We start from the raw sequence: 8,973 nt of genomic DNA on the forward strand, positions 1-8,973 counted from the left end.
GATTAATATTAGTGTTCATGGCGTATTGGACTTATATTGAATCTCATTTTTTCAGTTACCAAAGTGTGTTGTTCAAACTCGCAAGATTGTTTGAATGTCAACTGATGAGTAAGCGGTTGGATGATCATCAAATTTGGGATGGGTGTCTTTGGGTTTGATTCCCACTTTAAAACATTTCTTCCTCTTTCTCCATCCACTTCCATTCTTTACCCCTTAATTACCTCCCCCACACACACACACAAACACACACACACACACACACAGAGGAAGATTAACTTTATGAGTTTTCTTTGTGAAACGCCTACTCATAATCTCTTGTTCTATGAGTTCTCCCATGATGCTCCATTCCTTTCGTTCAGCCAAAGAAAAGGTTCCCCTTGTCAGGTCCCAGTCTCTGTATTCATTTGATCTGATGAGAGTTTCTCCCCTTGACCATTTGCATACAAATTGGTTTTCTTTGGTGAAATTCATTATATTTGGCTCTTGAGCACAATCGAACTGAACCACTGTGCAACCGATCGACCACCCCTGCGTAGCGTTTGAAATTGGGGGAGCCGTACAATGGTGCTGAAGACATTGACTGACTTGCATCTTACGAAGTCTTGCTTCCAAGTTCCATTTGCTTGATAGAGTTTTTGACTGGAGGCACCATCTGCAAGGCGGCTTCAGACTCTTCTTCTTTGTTGTTGAGATCGAGTGAGATACGAACGTTGGGGTATGGTGTCAGTTAGGTATTTCAGTATCATTCCTTATGGGCTTGAGATAGGAACCTGATCTCTCTCTCTCTCTCTCTCTCTCTCTCTCTCTCTCTCTCTCTCTCTCTCTCTCTCTCTCTGACTGTTTCACTCAATATCTCTCTCATTCTTTCTCTCTCTCTCTCCCTGACTCTCTCTGTCTCTCTTACTTAAATGATACTGAATGACATACAGTATATATCCTACCAATAAGGCTACCCTATGACTTCAGATGAATCTGGCCTTTAGCTGCTTTGCCGAGCGGTATCATCTGCTCCTTTCCCCTGGCGACCACCGTTCCTGAACTCTAATTGGACAAGCCAAAGACACGGGCGGTAATTGGAAAGACACATCATTTAGACCCCCCCCCAGGCTGGTTACCGAGGTGATGCAGGTTACTGCTACTAGCCACATCAAATGCTGCTGGAACCAACCAGAAGTACCCGTTGACTGATAGTGGCCTTGGGGTGCGTTTGTTTCGTTGGGAGTGTAATCCTCGCTGGGTTGGTGACCTGGGCAGAGTGATCTCAAGTGGGTTAAGCCGGCAGCAAGTGCGGCGTAAAAAGGAAGACGTCATGTGATTGATTTTCGAAAGGCACGGCCTTGAATAATTGATAGGATATGCTTCAAAGATTTGATAAATGAACGCATGAATAAATGCATGAAAGGATGAGGTATGGTTTGCCTTGCTCGTTGAAACTCAAATGATATTGAATAACGTGGTTATATTTCTGTTGCAATACCAGACCGCTGAAGGTATAATTTGTTGGTAAAGATTGTCATTTGAAGCTTATCTGTAGAACTGACTACTTGGCTGGTTTGAGATATCCTACAATATGTAAAACCTCTTGATCTGGCTTTTGGGGACACATTACTTTTGTCCTGCAAGGGTTCCTCTAGCCCTCTGTGGTGTCTTTTTTCCTTGGTCCCAAGAGAGCTTAGCAGCAGTGTTTACGGTTTAGTGTAATCTTCTCAATCCCATTTAAGACTGCACCCTATCAATTCCCCCAAGTCATGGCTGGCCAAACATAGTACTCTACCCAGAGTGGATCCTAGCTTCGCCCCCCTAGGAACATTCACAGTATTGCATTTAAAATATCTGTCATTTCATGCTACTTTCTGTAAGACTTTACTCCTGCCGTGCCAGTTTTTAGTCATTAGCACCTGCATTCCTCACTGCATTGGGAACCCTTTGAACTGCAAATGCATCACAGTGGTATCTGCACTTAGCTAACTTTGATGTAGTATTCTTTTGGCATGTCATCATGCAGCCATTGTAAAGAAACCTGGACCTCCACCAAAAGCCAACATTCAGGTTTCCAGTAGGCAGCAGCGCAACAGGCTCCTAACAGGCTGCCGCCATTACGATGCATATCCTCCTTAGACTCGCTCTCTCTCTTTGTCTCTCTCTCTCTCTCTCTCTCTCTCTCTCTCTCTCTCTCTCTCTCTCTCTCTCTCTCTCTCTCTCTCTCTCTTGGTCTCTCTCTCACCCTCCCTCTCCTGCGCCAGTTCTCCAGCTGTCTAAATGAAGACCAGCTGTGCTGAGCTCTCCGGGCGCTTGCCCGCAGCGCCTAACAGGAAGCCTGTCCCTGCCCCGTGTGTCTGCTGAGAGGCAGGCGGAGGAATGTTGTTCTGAGGTCCACAGGGGAGAGCCATTGCACATAATGGGGCTGGGGGCTGGGAGCTGGGGGCTGGGGGCTGGGGGCAGGGGGCTGGGGGCTGGGGGTTGGGGGCAGGGGGCTGGGGGCAGGGGGCTGGGGACAGGGGGCTGGGGGCTGGGGGTTGGGGGCAGGGGGCTGGTGGCAGGGGGCTGGGGGTTGGGGCTGGGGGAAAGGATGCCATCAGGGCTAGGCCTTGCCTCTGGAGTGGAGTGGGGTAGCACAGTTGAACTGTTCCAGCATGGTTCAGTGAGAGGGTAAGTGTGTAGGGTGTTCTGTTCTGCACTGTGAGCTGCCTTCTGATAGATCTGGTGTTGAGTCGACAACGCGTATCTGTGCAAGAGCATATGCCTGTGGTGTGTGTGTGTGTGTATGTGTGTAAGCCTGCTCTGTAAAAGCAGTAAAAAGGCCATGTCACACTACTGGCCTAATTTCTCTGGTGTGAGGTGTGGATGCAACACACCGACCAACCAAACAAACCAGCCGGTTCTCACCCACTTAGCACTGTTTGGTTTCCTGCTCTAAGGCCCCATCGTCTGTCACACAAACACAATTTGTTACACGCATAGCAGAGCCAAAAGTGTAACCTGCAGCACATCCTACACAGCGGATTTATACGAAACAAAATGGAGGATGGAAAAAGCGACGTGGCGTTCGGGAGGGAAGGGGTTGTTATCGAAGTTCACCTCCGCTCACGCGCCAAGCAAAGAAATAACCCCATCATCGTGAAATGATGCTAATTTCCCCTCGATTTCCTTGCAACGGGGAACAGGCAGGGCAGGATGCACAACACCCGTTACCCACATGTAACCTTTTCTGCACCTTTCATTTTTCATGTTGGCTGCCATTTTGGTGCCAGCTCCAAATTCAATTACTCCAGAACACACACACACACACAGAAGCACACACTGTTGCACGCATGTGCGCTACTCTTGTAAGACTAGCTCCCCTTACTTTCGATCGATTGAATGGGCCTGGCTGTGGCTAGTGACTTTCTGGCGTCACTCTGCGTTTGCGGTCGTGGTATCAATGGGACATTTTATTCTCATACAATAATAATGTAATATCATCCCAAACCAAAGAGACCCACTGTACGCTTCACTTGACATCTGGCCATGTCAACCTACTAGGTCAAGTCTGCTGAATGACGTGGGGGGGGGGGAAAGCCTGGAATTTCTCCTGATTGAAACTTATTGGACATCTAAGAGAACCACTGGTACTGGTGTATCTTCAATATGCTTTGGTATTGATCTACCAAGGCTGAAGATTGTCTCCTTGCCACTAGAGACCTATAGCCAATTGGAGGGCTCCCTCCAGCCATGATGAAGCCAACCCAAACAGTAACCCGAGCCTCCTGGCCCGGCTTCCCTTTCCCCCCACCTGAAGGCTTGTCTACTCCGTCAGTGATACGCGGGGTTACATAACCTCCTGTGAACCAGAGGCGCGTCGAGTCTGTCGACCAACCAAACCCGCAATGTCCCCTTCTTCTGAGAGCATTCGATATATGAGAAAATACGAATCCTTCCCTTCATTGTATCCTGTATCTCCTTGACAGTCGAAGAAATGCGCCTGATAAAAAGGGGGCAGCCAATCACGAAGGCCCCTTTCGAAAGAAAACATCTTGCGGAAGACTCGATGATGAGCTCAATTAAAAAGCGATGGCTAGGCCACCCCTCTGATTGCTCCTGTACGTGGCATTGGTAGCAATCAGCGTCGAGCCATCTCTGTGGCTGTGACGTGACACAGTTCGTTGCCGCCTTGGAAAACAAGGCGATTCGATGAGTGTGGAGAGATGCTTTACATTTTTACATTTTTTACATTTTTAGTCATTTAGCAGACGCTCTTATCCAGAGTGACTTACAGTAAGTACAGGGACATTCTCCCCGAGGCAAGTAGGGTGAAGTGCCTTGCCCAAGGACACAACATCATTTGGCGCGGCTGGGAATCGAACTGGCAACCTTCAGATTACTAGCCCGACTCCCTCACCGCTCAGCCATCTGACTCCCTGCTGCTTGCGGCCACTTCCCGTTCAGACTGCGTCGGTTCATACAAGACGGACCGGGAGGTAAGGATTCACTCTGATCCGTGAACACACAAGGGCACAAAAAAGGACAAGGTTTTTGTTGCTACCACAGTTCGATGTGAATATTTCCACATCTCGGTTAGAGGATACTAATGGTTTTTGCCACTGTTTGTAATGCCAGACTGGACAAGAAATAACTGAATAGATTTCCCAATCGATGAAAAGTAATTTAGCCCAAAATCAATCTGTTCTCATCAAGGAAGGTTTTAAAACATATTTAACAGAGCAATCATTCTATTCTCAGTCAGCCTGGATGGATAGCTGTTCTGACTGAAGCCGTGAGGAACTTTTAATGTTATACATAATTTGTTGATACTGACAAGGATAAGTCTTGATTATGTGCGTCAAAGGTCAACAGTTTTTCAGCAAAAGTTGTGTGTTGTTTGGTCTGTGTGTGTGCGTATCTGTGTGTTAGTGTTTACATGGAATCATCTATCCAAACACTCTTATCATTCTGTCTCTTTTACTGTGTGTGAGCTCGCAAGTGCGTGTGAGAATATAGATAAGGACATGGATCTTTTTCAGAATAAACATGCAAAAGAGGGAAGTGGGAAAGACAACAAGGGTGTCTTTGTGGAAAATTGTTTTCTCAGGTTGGACAGTAATACGTTTTCTGCCTCCATTGTGAGTGCAAAACTAGGCACTCTATTCACCAAAATGAATGGTTCCATTTTAAAGCTAAGGCGGAAAATCCCGGGGGCAGTTCTGTCACTACACATCCCCTGTTGTTCCTCACACAGTGGTTATGTTTTGCTTGGATGTGTCGTTTTCAGCCTGAAGTATTGAAAGAACACATTTTGTTAAGGACACATAGGGTTTTGTCATTACAACAGACTAGACAGCAGCTCAGATAGGAGACGGGGGGGGGGGGGGGGGGGGGTTGGCATTGGTCACAGGTTTTAATTATATCGGCAGATTTCCATTACCCGGGGGCAAATGTAGCAAAAGCAAATTTATATTCATCTGTGTTTGAACTGTGTGTCGGAGATCTTCAAAAAGGACCCGGTCAGGTGTGCAAAAAGGTGTTCTGCACCTCAAAGGATCTACTGAAGCGTCTCTTGATGGAGGGAGAGCATGGCCTGGATCAGAGCATCTACCCGCACGCACACACACACACACACACACACGCACACACACACACACACACACACACACACACACACACACACACACACAGGAACAACTCAGCATGCAGAGCCTGCTCCAGTACCTTCTTTCTGGTTTGTAAACAGCCCCACTCAGCCCCCGCCTCCATCCGTGACAAGGATGACTTGGTGCGATCGGCAGAAGGAGGGATGAACTGAAAACGCCGCTGAATAATTGCCGGAAGGAATTGGACGACACAGTGTCATTATCTGTGAGTGCCACCCTACAAGTTGCGCGATTTAATCCCAACCCGATGATCTGTTAAGAAAGTGAATCATAAAGGCGTGGTCGGGTAATACATTGACCCCCCCCAAAAAAGGCTAATCTCAGAATCATCATACATGATGATGGATACCGAGCATAGACATTCGTAAGAAGTGCAGACGTGACGCATCTAGAACCGATGGGGACTTTTGCGTCACCACACGCGCCTCTCCGAATTGCACGGCGAGACCTCACACATATTTATCGATGATTGATGAAGACCTCCCAAACTGCAGCCAGCAACCTATTACAGCCCGCCACCTTGCCGCTATCGAGGGCGCAACCTTTGATGCCATTGGCCGCCGCTTGAATACAGGAAGAGAACGCTGGATGATTAATGTTCCCTCAGGGACCTGGCTCGTCCAACTAACTCCCCGCTCCGCCACCCTCTCCCTGATCCCACCTTCTCATTGACTCTGCCTGCCCTACACACGGGCCCTTTGATAACGGAAGCCACAATAGCGGGCTAACCATCGTTTTTTTGCTCAGTGACCAAGTGGCATACGTCATTAGACCAAGAGGTGACAGGGCTCCGCAGTCCTTCATTGTTCTCTGAGCGCTGAGCTCCACAAGAACCGTGAGCATGAGGCACCCTCAGGCTGACTTTCGACCTTTGGGTCAAACACGGAGACCTCTTGACTCCATACCGCTGGAAACGTTTCACCACAGGCCTGGCCTGTATCGACAAGTGTCCTGCTAATCTTGCTTATTAGCCTGAATAAACTCTCGTTATCTCCTTGTCCTTTTCGACTTTTATGCCTGTCCTTTGGATTCGGCGGCTGATAAGGTTAATGGCACTTTTTATTGGTTCTCGGAAGGCGGTGTCACTACGTGAGATCTACACCTCACCTGAAATGTTTATCTTATTTCGGCAAACTAAACAATCTCAGGTTGACTGATTAGAGTGGCGGAGACATCGCCAGTCATTTGGCGATTCTGCGGAAAGCGAAAGAGAAAGAGCTGAGGACTCCAACAAATGCGCCCTTCGAACGAAAACCGTAAAACAACTCTGGAACACGGCGAGTGCGACAGTTCCATCGAGAACCCGCCTGCTCTCTGTTACTCTCTCCCCCCAGGGTCTCAGCCGAAAATGGTTTCGGAACATTTTTACCTGTGTACCAATGGAGTTTCTTAAGTTCCATGAGTCATCGTATCCCAGCGAGTGGAAAACCTTCTTCTGAATCACTGTTGTGCCTGGCTGTCAGAGCGCTCACGGGGTAGTAGATAAAAGGCAGCCTTAGCACTGACCTTCTCTACCAAACCCAGACAGAGGAGCTTAAATGTATTTACGCCTTTACTTGGGGCCCTTGTCCTTTTTCCTTGTGGAGTGATGACGTAAACACGGAAGAAGATCTTATTAGCCCCACACACACACACACACACACGTCGTTCTCCACCCCTGGGATCGGATGGGTTTGTGCGATAAGCTGTTTAATTTCTTATGATTATGTCATTACTGCCTGGTGCTTGTTACCTTGGCAACAAACTGCAGTTTCCCAGGCCGAGCAGGCCCCTCCCTCGCTCCCCGTGACTCGGTATTTATAAAGTAGACAGCGGCTGTGCAGGACAGAGCTGTCAAAACAGGACAGATTCAAACATATTGTTGAAATGTAACTCAAGTGTGCTAAGCTTTGTATTTATAACTCGAATACACTGCTGCGAGACCCACCTGTTGCGACAGTGTTTAGAGGGGCATTTGTGTGTGTGCCTTTGCCTTTGTGTGTGTGTGTGTGTGATCCTAGGTGTGTGTTTAATCCGGGAGCTATGGTTGTCCCAGATGTTGCAGAACAGAAAAGTGCCCCACCGTGATACAACCATGGCCATCTGTGTGTCTGTGATTTCGTTGGAGAGTCTGTCGGCTGGAATGTAGGTGTGGGTTTGTGTGTGTGTATGTACTTGTAACCAGACAGTACAAAAGACTCTAGGGAGGTCCCAGATCATCCAAGTGGGTCTAAAACTCAAAGAATCCCCCCTAATCCTCCGGAATTAGATTAGGTTAACCCCCCTCCCCAAAACAAAAATACAAAATAGAAAAACACTCATCTCTCCACACTGAGAAATTTCCCAGGAGTTGGACAACCTACACGCTCTTCTGAGGAAGAGACGTTTTAGGGGGAGAAGCGGGGCCTGGTTTTCCAGCCCTTCACCCATACTACTTCTGCGACCTTTTGACCTCTGTATGCCGGGTTTCCAGGGAACTGAGAACATTCACAGCATCCATTTCCAACATATTCCCTTTGAAAAGTTTTCCCTCAACGTTCCTACTACTTTTCCACTGCTCATTACCCCACAGCTGCCATCCTTCAACACGAAGACAGCAATATCTCACTAGACAATATACCTGTACACTGGCACTCCATCATAAGCCTGCAATGACTAGTCCAAACCCTGTCTATCAAAGCCTGATGAACATTGCGTGAACCCAGCCAGGTATGACAGACACACGTCATTAGCGTGCATAAACCGCCATGAACGTTCATAATAATAGGCATGACGTGACAGGGTTTATGTGGCTTGTAGGATACCGCCCGCATCTGAAGATGCTTTGCTGGCCTATTAAAGGAAATCTATAGTCTGTTCGCTGCTAGCATGCATTATCTCAGCTTTATGAGCTGAAGGCTGGAGTTTATTGCTTGTGAAGGCATGGGAAAGACACACAGACACACATACACACACCTACACACATGCAAACACTCGTGACTGCAGGATTTGTTATTTTGCCGTCGTTGAGTTGAGTTGAGTGAAGCCTGGAGGAATCTATTTGAATGTATGCATCGCGGTACTTGAGGTATTTCATTATTGATCCTGCGTTGACGCACCAGGTAAGTGTGCAAAAATGCATAATGCCAACAGCCACAGCCCCGGGTATCGACAACATGCCATCACGGAGCGAGCCACGTCTACAAGCCGTCCAACGCGGCGACGGAAGTTCAGTTCATTACAGCTCCGAACTCAAAACAACTCGTTTGTGAATCACAGGGACCTTGATTAAGAATCAAGCGAGACCCCCGAAGACATTGATCCTGTTGATTTACACGGCCGTGGAAGACCGGGGCCTTATAATTAAACAGCACAGTGGAAGAGGACG

Source organism: Osmerus mordax (assembly GCF_038355195.1).
Source record: "Osmerus mordax isolate fOsmMor3 chromosome 21 unlocalized genomic scaffold, fOsmMor3.pri SUPER_21_unloc_1, whole genome shotgun sequence".
Classification (NCBI taxonomy): Eukaryota; Metazoa; Chordata; class Actinopteri; order Osmeriformes; family Osmeridae; genus Osmerus; species Osmerus mordax.